Source organism: Macaca mulatta, chromosome 7 (assembly GCF_049350105.2).
Source record: "Macaca mulatta isolate MMU2019108-1 chromosome 7, T2T-MMU8v2.0, whole genome shotgun sequence".
Classification (NCBI taxonomy): domain Eukaryota; kingdom Metazoa; phylum Chordata; class Mammalia; order Primates; family Cercopithecidae; genus Macaca; species Macaca mulatta.
The window spans coordinates 108,761,219-108,774,651 of record NC_133412.1 but is presented as its reverse complement, the minus strand read 5'-3'; the positions used below and the strand labels follow the sequence as shown (position 1 = coordinate 108,774,651).

Here is a 13,433-nt window from a genome sequence, read left to right as displayed (position 1 = left end):
TTGTAGAGACTGTAGGTCTGTGCTGCTCACTATGGTAGCTGCTAACTGCTTATTGCTTTCAGTTTACATTAAATTTAAAGTTCACATGAAAAATGTAATTCCTTGTTTGCAAATACCAAGTGCTCAATAGCCACATGGGCAAATATAGACCATTTTCATCATTGCACAAAGTTCTATCAGACAAGGCTGCTCTAGATTCTATTAGTTTCCTCTGAGAATTATTCTCATCTCTTCCCATGTCACATCTCAATCTTGAATTCTATTCTCCAGGTCTCCCCTTAACCATATTGTTTTGAAATATCAAGTATGTTTTATTTACTGCTTATGTTCTTATTAATTTACAGAAATCTGAAGCTGTAGTTATGTTTCTGGACCTATTCCTAGTTGTTTTCTTGTGTGGCATACATGAGGCTTTTATACTTTTTTCCTTTCCTACTGTCGGCCATTATCATTTCTTACTGATTTCATGTGTTTACCGCAAAACTTTTTATTCTTTCCCTTCATACTCAGTTTAAACACCGTTTGAACAGATTGTTTAGCTCTTGATAAATACTTCATCATCATCTTCTTCACCTTTAAAAGAGACATATACTCCATTTTTATTTTTTTGATTTAAAATTTTTAAAATTTTTTTGAGGCAGAGTCATCTTGCTCTGTCACCCAAGCTGGAGTACTGTGGCGCAGTCTCAGCTCACTGCAACCTCTGCCTCCCAGGTTCAAGCGGGTCTCGTGTCTCAGCCACTCAAGTAACTGGGATTACAGGTGTACACCACCATGCCTGGCCAATTTTGTATTTTCAGTAGAGATGTGTGTGTGTAGGGGGCAGGGTCGCATCATCTTGGCCAGGCTGGTCTCAAACTCCTGGCCTCAAGTGATCCACCTGCCTCAGCCTCCCAAAGTGCTGGGATTACAGGCATGAGCTACCTCATCTGGACTCCATTTTTAGCAAAGTGTCCTTCACTTTAGTGTCGCAGGCTATGGTCTAGAATTCCAAATCCAGTTTATGAATAATATCTGGATAACTAATTGTTCATCTTTTTCTATATCATCTTTGTCTTCCAGAAATCTAGCTATTAATATGAAAAAGCTATACTTCTAAGTTTTTGCTTTCTTGCCCACTAAATTTATTAAACTTTTTCTTATCATAAAATATGAGTGTGGCATTCTGCTAGGCACTAAACAGAGATAAACATGATACTCCCTGTTCTCATGGAATTTAAAAATTAGAGACACAAATGAGGCAACACAATGTAATAAATACTTAGTATAAAAAGTAGAAAAATGTGTAAGATACCAGGTAGAATAGAGAAAGAAGTAATTAACTATTGTGGAAGGGCTTATTTAGGAAAAATTCTTTTAAAGTTAAATAGAGACATAAATAGAGACAAACAGTAGAATCAGAAACTTATTCCAAGTGGTATGAATAGCATGTGTAAATCTGGGGACTATAAAATAGTATGGTTTGTTTTGGAGAAACAACTAGGCAGTTCCATATTTTAGAATGTGAAGTGAATGGTTAAGAGCTGGGAAAATGAAACTTCTAAGATAGGAAGGGGCCAGATTATGAAGGGCCTTGGATGGCACACTGTGAACATGGGATTTCTATGAAAGTGACTTTTTTGAAGGGTTTTTATTTTAAAATATGACCAGATTTGTGAAAAATCACTTGAGAAAATGTGAAAGTTGACTTAAAAGTCAAATATGGTGATTATTATTAAAATCATCTTTATAAGAAAGGATGATGCTCTGAACTAAGGCTAAAGGAATAGAGAACAGGTACACAGAAAGTCGAGTCCACAACCAAGGTAAGGAATACAGGAAGGAGCAGCTTTGTTGGAACAGTGAGTTTCAGTTTTAAGTTTGTTGCATATAAAAAGTAATATCCAGTTGGAGACCACCAGCAAAGCAATTATATACCTGATTAGAAAATTTGATGCTGAAAATAAAATTATTGGCATTGTCAGTACATGAGTAGTATTAACATTGTGAGAATACATGAAATCACTTAAGGCAATATAGTAGAGTAAGATGAGTCAGCAAAGTATAGCACATTGAAGAATAACAGTTAAGGAGAAGGCAGAGAAAGATGATTCAGTAAAAGTGACTGAAAGGCCTAGTAGGAAACCTAGGAAAAACACCAGGTCTAGGAGAGAGTAATCATGTAGAAGACAAAATCAAATCATCCTGAAAATACTTTTTTGATCTCAGATTTTATTCATTCTTTTTTTTTTTTTTTTTTTTTTTTGAGACAGGATCTCACTCTGTCACCCAGGCTGGAGTACGGAGGTGCAATCTGGGTTCACTGCAACCTTCGCCTCCCACACTCAAGTGATCCTCCCACCTCAGCCCCCAAAATGGGACCACAGGTGTACGCCACCATGCTGAGCTAATTATTGTATTTTTAGTAGTGTGAGTCACTGTGCCCAGCCTATCATTCACTCTTCTTTTTTTTTTTTTTGAGATAGAGTCTCGCTTTGTTGCCCAGACTGGAGTACTGTGGCACAATCTCGGCTCACTGCAACCTCCGCCTCCTGGGTTCAAGCAGTTCTCCTGCCTCAGCCTCCCAAGTAACTGGGACTAGAGTAGCTGGGACTACAGACACATGCCACCACACCTGCTAGTTTTTTGTTTTTTGTTTTTTGGGTCTTTTTTGTATTTTTTGTAGAGACAGGGTTTCACCATATGGGCCAGGCTGGTCTTGAACTCCTGACCTCGTGATCCACTCGCCTCGGCCTCCCAAAGTGTTGGGTTTACAGGCGTGAGCCACCCTACCCAGCCTCAAATATGCTTTATCTTAAACATCTTATTTATTTATTTATTTAGAGACGGAGTCTTGCTCTGTCACCCAGGCTGGAGTGCAGTGGCGTGATCTCAGCTCACTGCAACCTCCACCTCCCAGGTTCAAGCAGTTCTCCTGCCTCAGCTTCCCTAGTAGCTGGGGCTACAAGCATATACCACCATGCCCGGCTAATTTTTGTATTTTTGTTGTAGACGGGGTTTCACCATATTGGCCAGGCTGGTCTCGAATTCCTGACCTCAGGTGATCCACCTGCCTGGACCTCCCAAAGTGCTAGGATTAGAGGCATGAGCCACCACACCTGCCCTTAAACGTCTTTAGAATTACATTCCTCTCTGTGTGATAAACATCAGAATATTACCTAAATCCACTGGTTCTTCTCCACTGTGTTGCATTCCAGTATCTTCTAATTTTTTTGAATTGGGTTTTTATTATCTTTTATTAGAAGCTTGCACACTACGTATGGACAAATAGATATATTGAAGCATTTTAATTGTGTTATTATTTCTCTAGGAACTCTTAATCTCATGTAGCCACCAGTATAGGGAGGCATTTATCAGCATAGTATTCAGATTGCTCCTCCTTAACCTCAAATGTTTAAGAATTTGAATAAACTGTATATGGGCCAGGAGTTTTTAGACTTCTCAAATGGCTCATTGTTATTGGTGAATATGGGCTTGGGCTAACAAGTTTTAAAAGATAAATTCAATAAAAATAAAGCAAAAAGACATTTATATAGTGATTTTTTTAAAAAAATCACGTGCCAGCAGTGTGTACTTTATATGCATTATTTCAACGTCAAAACAACTTTATAATCTTGATAAATATTTTTTAATCCCTACTCTTCATAGAGAATTGAGCCTTAGAAAGGTTAAGTTGCCCAAGGTCACTCAATTGTTACTAGATAATCAGAGCCAAGACTGGAATCTGTGCTTGACAGATAGATGCCAACGTTCATATTGTTTTTAGTTAGAAACATCAATTGAGAGCTTCCATTTGAGTTTTATGGTGGAATTGTTTCCTTTTAACATAATTTCAAGTTTATAGAAACGTTGAAAGGATAGTACAAAGAATTCTTTATATTGGTTCACCACATTTGCTGTATCCCTTTGTATGTAGTATGAAATACAGAGAGAAATGTATTACTGCTGACTACTTTATTGCATTTTTCCTAAAATCAAGCAATTCTCTTATATAACCACAAAATAGTTATCAACATGAGGAAATTAGCATTAGTATTAGTGATACATTTGTATTATATAGATATTTCACTAGTTGTCTCACTAACGTCCTCTAGGGCAAAAGAAATTCCCAAATTATGCCTTACATGCAGTCATAATGTCTCTTTAGCCTTCTATAATATGGAACAGTTCTTAATCTTTCTCTATTTCTTGACCTTGACATTTTAAAGAATATAGTCTAATTACTGTATAAAATGTCCTGCATTTTGGCTTTGTGTTTCAGCACGATTAGGTTTGTCATTATTGGATTTAAATTAGGCATATTTGGCAGGAATACATCAGAAGATTTTGTGTACCTCTTAATACATTTTATCAGGTGTCACAGATGTCAGTTTGTTTCATTACTGATTGGTGCTAACTTTAGTCAAATGATTAAGGTTGTGTCTGCCAGGTGTTTCCGCTGTAGAGCTACTATTTAACCCTTTTCAATGAATTAGTATTTGTTAGACAGTACTTTGAGGCTATACTATATAAATATTTGGCTCCTTAAATTTCCACTAACTGGTTTTGCTAATCATTAATGACTCTTACCAGAAACAATTATTGTTTCAGTAGCTGCCAAATGATGATTTCCTAATTCATCATTCTTTCTACATTCATTAGTTAGCTTTCTACTTATAAGGAAGAGCTCTCCTTTCTTTCTTATTCATCTTATTTCAGTGTGGGCTCATGATTCTGATTTTATGCAATGATTTGTAATCCTTAACTATTATTTATTTTGGTGCTCAAAATGTCTCATGCTTAACCAGTGGGAGCCCCTTCAAAGTGGCTTCTTTTTCATAAATTCCCATTATTTTGGGGGCATGCTTTTAATTTCTGTCAGCACACAATTTTCCAGACTCACTTTGTGCTTTCCCCGTCCCAGCCCTGAAATTGCCCATTTCCCCAAGAAACTCTGCTTCCATTAAGTGGCAAATGGTATTTAGAAATCAGTATCTAAGAACTAGGCATGCACATTGCTATTGGGGTATCGTTTCTTAAGGCCCCTTTGGCAGATACAGCTAGGAAATACATAACATACGTACACACACACACACACACCCATCTCTATGTCTGCTATAGACTGAATGTTTGTGTCTCTCCTGAAGTTCATATATGGAAATCCTAATGCCCAGTGTCATGGAATTTGGAGGTGGGGCCTTTGGGAGGTAATTAGGTCATGAGGATGAAGCCCTCATCAATGGGATTAGTGCCCTTATAAGAAGAGAACTATATCCACCGTGTGAAGATACACTGGAAGGTGGTCATCTACAAGCCAGAAGAGAACCCTCACAGATACTGAATTGACTGCCACCTTTATCTTCATCTTTCTGGCTTTCAGAACTGTGAGGAATAAATTTCTCTTGTTTAAGCCACCCAGTGTATAGTATTTGTAATGCCAGCACAGGTAGAATAAGACGGTATCTAATTAAAAGTATTAAAAACCTTGAGTTCACACCAACACCTCCAATTCTTATTTTATTTTATTTTATTTTACTTTACTTTAAGTTCCAGGATACATGTGCAGAATGTGCAGGTTTGTTACATCAGTAGACATGTACCATGGTGTTTTGCTTCTCCTGTCAACCCGTCACCACATGCGTTAGCTATTTGTCCTGATGTTCTCCCTCCCCTTCCCCCGCCGACAGGCCCTGGTCTGACACCTCCACTTCTAATCCAACACCACGAGATTCAGTCCATCCTTCCCCGTTTTCCTTATTTGTAACTCCCTGCTCCAGCAATGAAAAATCTGGTTTCCATATTGATTATTTATCTGGATATGTTTAGTTCTTTGTGCTGTTCTATTTTTAAAAATTATTAACTTATGCCTCTTTATAGTTAAGAGTTCTTATTGTCTTTACCAAGAGAGATTATTGTTCGAAAAATGTGTTCATAAGTTACTTGGGTTACTTCCTATTCCCCCTTTCCCACTTCAGTATGTTTATATAATTAATTTGAAATTCAGTTCAGGTCACTTTTTTCTGTTTGTATGCAGTGTAGGGTCTTTCCTCCATCTCTGTTGTTTTTATTTTTTTAGTCTATGGTTCATCCATCCTATGATTATTTTTTCGCAAATGAACAGATGCACGTATATTGTCTTTTATTCCTTGTTTGTTACACATAAGCCTAGATAGTCTTTGCTTTGGATTTTTCACTTGACAGTGTATCTTGGAAATTCATAATACGTAAGTTCATAGAGATCTTCCCCATCTTTTTATTTATTTAAAATTTTTCTGGGTACATAGTAGGTGTATATATTTATAGAGTGCATGTAATATTTTGACACAGACATACAGTACATAATACATCAGGGTAAATGGGGTATTCTTCACCTCAAGCACTTATCTTTTCTGTGTGTTACAAAATAATCCAATTATATGTTTTTAGTTATTTTTAAGTGCACAATTCAGTTATTTTTTGCTGTAGTTACTCTGTTTTGCTAGCAAATATTTTATTCATTCTTTCTATTTTTTTAGAACCTATTAACCATCCCCACTTACCCCGTACTCCCCACTGCCCTTCCTAGTCTCTGGTAACCATCATTCTACTCTCTATCTCCATGAGTTCAATTGATTTCATTTTTTTCTCCCACAGATCAGTGAGAGCATGCAATGTTTGTCTTTCTGTGCCTGGCTTATTTCACTTAACATAATGACTTCCAGTTCCATCTATCTTGTTGCAAATGACAGGATCTCATTCTTTTTTATGGCTAAATAGTACTCCATTGCATATATGTACCACATTTTCTTCATTCATCTGTTGATGGACATTTAGGTTGGTCCCAAATTTTGGCTATTGTAAATAATACTGCAATAAACGTGGGAGTGTAGATATCTCTTAGATATGCTGATTTCCTTTCATTTGGGTATATACCTAGCAGTAGGATTACTGGATCATATAGCAGTTCTCTTTTTTAGTTTTTTGAGGAACCTCCAAACTGTTCTGCATAGTGGTTGTACTAACATAACATTCCCACCAACAGTGTATGAGGGTTCCCTTTTCTCCACTTCCTCGCCAGCATTTGTTGCCTGTCTTTTGGATAAAACCCATTTTATTTATTTTTATTATTATTATTATACTTTAAGTTCTAGGGTACATGTGCACAACTTGCAGCTTTGTTACATATGTATACATGTGCCATGTTGGTGTGCTGCACCCATTAACTTGTCATTTATGTTAGGTATATCTCCTAATGCTATCCTTCGCCCATCTCCCTACCCCACAACAGGCCTCAGTGTGTGATGTTCCCCATCCTGTGTCCAAGTGATCTCATTGTTCAGTTCCCACCTATGAGTGAGAACATGCGGTGTTTGGTTTTCTGTCCTTGAAGTAGTTTGCTCAGAATGATGGTTTCCAGCTTCATCCATCTCCCTACAAAGGACATGAACTCATCCTTTTTATGGCTGCATAGTATTCCATGGTGTATATGTGCCACAGTTTCTTAATCCAGTCTATCATTGATCGACATTTGGGTTGGTTCCAAGTCTTTGCTATCGTGAATAGTGCCGCAATAAACATACATGTGCATGTGTTTTTATAGCAGCATGACTTACAATCCTTTGGGTATGTACCAAGTAATGGGATGGCTGGGTCAAATGATATTTCTAGTTCTAGATCCCTGAAGAATCGCCACACTGTCTTCCACAATGGTTGAACTAGTTTACAGTCCCACCAACAGTGTAAAAGTGTTCCTAGTTCTCCACATCCTCTCCAGCATCTGTTGTTTCCTGACTTTTTAATGATCACCATTCTAACTGGTGTGAGATGGTATCTCATTTTGGGAAAAAAACCATTTTAACTGAGGTGAAATGATATCTCATTGTATTTGGTAGTTTTGATTTACATTTCTCTGATGATGTTGAGCATCTTTTCATATGTGTTCATATGAACTTGTTTTCATATGTTCATATGAACATATTAACTTGTTTTCCTTATTTATGTCTTCTTTTGAGAAATGTCTGTTCAGATCTTCTGCCCATTTTAAATCAAATTATTAGAATTTTTTCTGTAGTGTTGTTTGAGTTCCTTGTATATTCTAGTTATTAATCCCCCTTGTCAGATGGATACTTTGCAAATATTTTCTCCCCTTCTGTGGGTTGTCTCTTCACTTTGTTGACCATTTACTTTGCCGTGCAAAAGCTTTTTAACTTAATGTGATCCTATTTGTTCATTTTTATTTTGGTTGCCTGTGCTTGTAGGGTATTACTCCAGAAATCTGCCCAGTCCAATGCCCTCAAGTTTCCCCAATGTTTTCTTGTAGTAGTTTCATAATTTGAGGTCTTAGATTTAAGTCTCTAATGCTTTTGGATTTGATTTTTATATATGGCAAGAGTTAGGGGTCTAGTTTTGTTCCTCTGCATATGGATAACCCCAGTTATCTCAGCATCATATATTGAAGAGACTGTCCTTTCCATAATGTATGTTATTTGCCTTTGTTTAAAATGACTTCACTGTAGATGTACGATTTGTTTCTGGGTTCTCTATACTGTTCCATTGGTCTGTGTGTCCATTTTTATGCCAGTTCCATACTGTTTTGGTAATTATAGCTCTGTAGTATTATATGAAATCAGATAATGTGAGTCTTCCAGTTTTGTTCATTTTACCTAGGACAGCTTTGACTGTTTTTGGGTCTTTTATTGTTCCATGTAAATTTTAGGATTGTTTGTTCTGTTTCTATAAAGAATGTCATTGGCATTTTGATAGGGATTGCATTGAACCTATAGATTGATTTGGGTAGTATGGACATGATTATTGAAAATAATGATTGTTTCAATACATGGACATGGAATAGCTTTCCATTGTTTAGTGTCTTTTTCAATTTCTTTCATCAGTGTTTTACAGTTTTTATGGTAGAAATCTTTAACTTCTTAGATTAAGTTTATTCCCAACTATTTAATTTCACTTGTAGCTATTGTAAATGGCATTACTTTCTTAATTTCTTTTTCAGACTGTTCACTGTTGGCATATAGAAATGCTACTGATTTTTGTATGTTGATTTTGTATCCTGCAACTTTACTGAATTTGACTTTATCAGTTCTAATAGTTTTTTGATAGAGTCTTTAGGTCTTTCCAAATAAAAGATCGTATCATCTGCAAACAAGGATAATTTGATGTCTTCCTTTCCAATTTGCATACCCTTTATTTCTCTCTCGTCTGCTTGCTCTAGCTAGGACTACCAGTACTATGTTGAATAATAGTGGTGGAAGTGGACACCTTTGTCTTGTTCTAGATCTTAGAGGAAAGGATTTCAGTTTCTCTCCATTCAGAATAATACTAGCTGTGAGTCTGTCATATATGGCTTTTATTATGTTGAGATATGTTCCTTCCCAGTTTTTTGGGGGTGTAGGGAGGAGGTGTTCATCATGAAGGGATGTTGAATTTATCAGATGCTTTTTTCAGCAGCAACTGCAATTATCACAAAGGTTTTTGTCCTTCATTTTGTTGATAAAATGTATCACATTGATTGATTTGTATATGTTGAATCATCCTTGAATCCCTGGGATAAATCTCCCTTGGTCATGATGAGTGATCTTTCTAATGTATTGTTGAATTTGGTTTGCTAGTATTTTGTTCAGGATTTCTGTGTCAATGTTCATCAGGAATATTGACCTGTAGTTTTCTTTTTGTTGATGTCTTTTGTTTTGATATCAGGGTAATATTGGCCTCAGAGAATGAGTTTGGAAATACTTCCTCCCCTGTTTTTCAGAATATTTCAGAAGGATTGGTATTAGTTCTTTAAATGTTTGGTAGAATTTAGCAATGAAACCACTGGGTCCTGGGCCTTTCTTTGGTGACAGACTTATTATTATAGCTTTAATCTCGTTATATGTTACTGGTCTGTTCAGGTTTTACATTTCTTCATGGTTCAATCTTAATAGGTTGTATGTGTCTAGGAGTTTATCCATTTCTTCTAGGTTTTCCAGTTTATTGGCATATAGTTGATCATAGTAGCCTGTCTGTTGATCTTCTGATTTCTGCTATATCAGTTTTTAATGTCTCCTCTTTCATTTCTGATTTTATTTTGGTCTTGTTTCTTTTTTTTCTTAGTGGCTAAAGGTTTATCAATTTTGTTTATCCTTTTAAAAAATCAATTTTTGTTTCATTTCCCAATTTTTCATTTCATTGATCTTTTGTATTTTTGCCATTTCAGTTTTATTTATTTCTGCTCTGATCTTTATTATTTTTCTTCTGCTTACTTTGGGTTTGGTTTGCTCTTGCTTTTCTGGTTCTTTAAGATGCATTGTTAGGTTGTTTATTTGAAGTTTATCTGCTTTTTTGATGTAGGTGCTTATAGCTATAAACTTCCCTCTTAGTACTGCTTTCACTGTATCCCATAGGTTTTGATATGTTGTGTTTTCATTATCATTTGTTTCCAGATATTTTTCAGTTTTTTTCTTAATCTCTTCATTGACCCACAGATCATTCAGGAAGATATTGTTTAATTTCTTTTTTTTTTTTTTTTTCTTTTAAGACGGAGTCTCAGGCTGGAGCACAGTGGCACAATCTCGACTCACTGCAAGCTCCGCCTCCCAAGCTCACACCATTCTCCTGCCTCAGCCTCCCAAGTAGCTGGGACTATAGGCATCTGCCACCACACTCAGCTAATTTTTTGTATTTTTAGTAGAGACAGGGTTTCACTGTGTTAGCCAGGATGGTCTCAATCTCCTGACCTCATGATCCACCCACCTCAGCCTCCGAAAGTGCTGGGATTACAGGTGTGAGCCACCGAACCCTGCCAATATTGTTTAATTTCTAAGTGTTTGTATAGTTTCCAAAATTCCTATTTTTGATTTCTAGTTTTATTCCATTGGGGTCAGAGAAGATACTTAATATTATTTCAGTTTTTAAAAATATATTCAGACTTATTTTTTGGCCTAACATGTGGTCTATCTTTTAGAATGTTATATATGCTGAGGAGAAAAATGTGCATTCCACAGCCATTGGATGAAATGTTCTGTAAATATCTATTAGGTCCATTTGGTCTATACTGCACATTAAGTCCAATGTCTCTGTTGATTTTCTGTCTGGATGAAATGTCCAATGCTGAAAGTGGAGTGTTTAAGTCTTCAGCTATTATTGTATTGGCATATATCTCTCTCTTTAGCTCTAATAATATTTGCTTTATATAGCAGGGTGCTCCAGTGTTGAGTGCATACATATTTATAATTGTTTTATCCTCTTGCTGAATTAACCCCTTTATTATTACATAATGACCTTTTTGGTCTTGAAATCTATTTTGTCTGATGTAAGTGTAACTACTTCTGCTTTTTTGGTTTCCATTTGCGTAAAACATCTTCATCCCTTTATTTTCAGTATATGTGTGTCTTTACAGGGCAAAGTGTGTTTCTTGTAGGCAACAGATCATTGGGTTTTATTTTTTTAATCCGTTCAGCCACCCTCTCTTTTGATTGAGTTTAGTCTATTTACATTCAGTGGTTTTTATTTTTTATTCTTTTTTCTTTCTTTCTTTCTTTTTTTTTTTTTTTTTTTTTTGAGATGGAGTCTCACTCTGTCACTCTGGCTGGAGTGCAGTGGCGCAATCTCAGCTCACTGCAGCCTCTACCTCCTGGGTTCAAACGATTCTCTTGTCTCAGCCTTCCAACTAGCTGGGACTGCAAGCACACACCACCACACCTGGCTGATTTTTAGTTTTTTAATAGTCTTAGGATTTCACCATGCAGGCCAGGCTGGTCTCAAACTCCTGACCTCAAGTGATCTGCTTACCTCAGCCTCCCAGAGTGTTGGGATTACAGGTGTGAACCGCCATGCCCAGCCTCAGTGATATTATTGATAAGTAGGTACTTACTCCTCCCACTTTGTTATTTATTTTCTTGCTGTTTTTCAGGCTTGTCATCCTTCTTTCCTTCCTTCCTGTTTTCCTTTTAGTGAAAGTGATTTTCTCTGGTAGTATGGTTTTGTTTCTTGCTTTTTATTTTTTGTGTATCCATTGTATGTGTTTATATTGGAGGTTACCATAAGGCTTGCAAGTAATATCTTATAACCCATTATTTTAAACTAATGACAACTTGACACTGACTGCATAAACAAACAAGCAAAAAGAAAATAACAACTCTACATGTTAACTTCATCCCCCTGCTTTGTAACTTTTTATTCTTTCTATTTATATCTTATTGTGCTGTCCATGTCTTGAAAAGTTGTTGTTGTTATTATTTTTGTTTGGTTCATCTTTTCATCTTTCTACTTCAATATGAGTAGTTTACACACTACAATTACAGCGTTATAATATTCTGTGGTTTTCTGTTTACTTACTATCACCAGTGGGTTTTGGACCTTCAGATAATTTCTTACTGCTCATTAACATTCTTTTCTTTCAGACTGAAGAAATCCCTTTAGCATTTCTTGTGGGACAGATCTGGTGTTTGAAATCCCTCAGTTTTTGTTTGTCTGGGAAAGTCTGTATTTCTTCTCCATGTTCAAAGGATATTTTCACCAGATGTATCATTTTAGAATAAGGTTTTTTTTTTTTTTTTCCTTTAGCACTTTAAATATGTCATGCCATTCTCTCCTGGCCTGTAAGATTTCTACTGAGAAGTCTGCTTCCAAATGTATTGGAGCTCCATTGTATGTTACTTGTTTCTTTTGTCTTGCTACTTTTATAATCCTTCTTTTATCCTTGACCTTTGAGAGTTTGATTATTAAATGTCTTAAGGTAGTCATATTTGGATTAAATCTGCTTAGTGTTCTATAACCTACTCGTACTTGAGTGTTTATATCTTTCTCTGGGTTTGGGAAGTTCTATGATTTTATCCCTCTTAATAAACTTTATGTCCCAGTCTATCTCCTCTTTAAGGCCAATAACTCTAGATTTACCCTTTTGATGCTTTTTTTCTAGTTCTTATAGGTGTGTTTTATTCTGTTTTTCTTCTCTTTTCTTTTGTCTCCTCTGTGTATTTTCAAATAGCTTGTCTTCAGCCTCACTAATTGTTTCTTCTGCATGATCCATTTTGCCATTAAAGAACTCTGATGCATTCTTCAGTATACTAGTTGCATTTTTCAGCTCCAGAATTTCTACTTGGTTCTTTTTAATTATTTCAATCTCTTTGTTAAATTTATCTGATAGGATGCTGAATTTGTTCTCTGTGTTATCTTGACTTTCATTGAGCTTCTTTAAAACAGCTGTTTTGAATTCCCTGTCAGAAAGGTCACATCTCTGTCTCTGGGATTGGTCATTGGTGCCTTATTTAATTCATTTGGTGAGGTCATGTTTTGCTGGATGGTCTTGATGTTTGTCGATGTTTATCGGTGTGTGGGCATTGAAGAGTTAGGTATTTATCATAGTCTTCGTGTCTGGGTTTGTTTGTCTCTCCCCCTAAGCATTACCTTTCCTGTGTGTATTTCTGCATCCTTTCTTTTTACTCACTACTCTGATCTACCAGTAAACTTTTTAAATATTC

General features: G+C 36.1%; 1 protein-coding gene across 17 annotated transcripts in view; it reads left to right on the top strand.

Annotated features, from left to right (window-relative positions):
- RALGAPA1 (Ral GTPase activating protein catalytic subunit alpha 1) overlaps positions 1-13,433 on the top strand; it is a 275,889-nt gene that overhangs the window by 156,415 nt on the left and 106,041 nt on the right. The window lies entirely within an intron of this gene.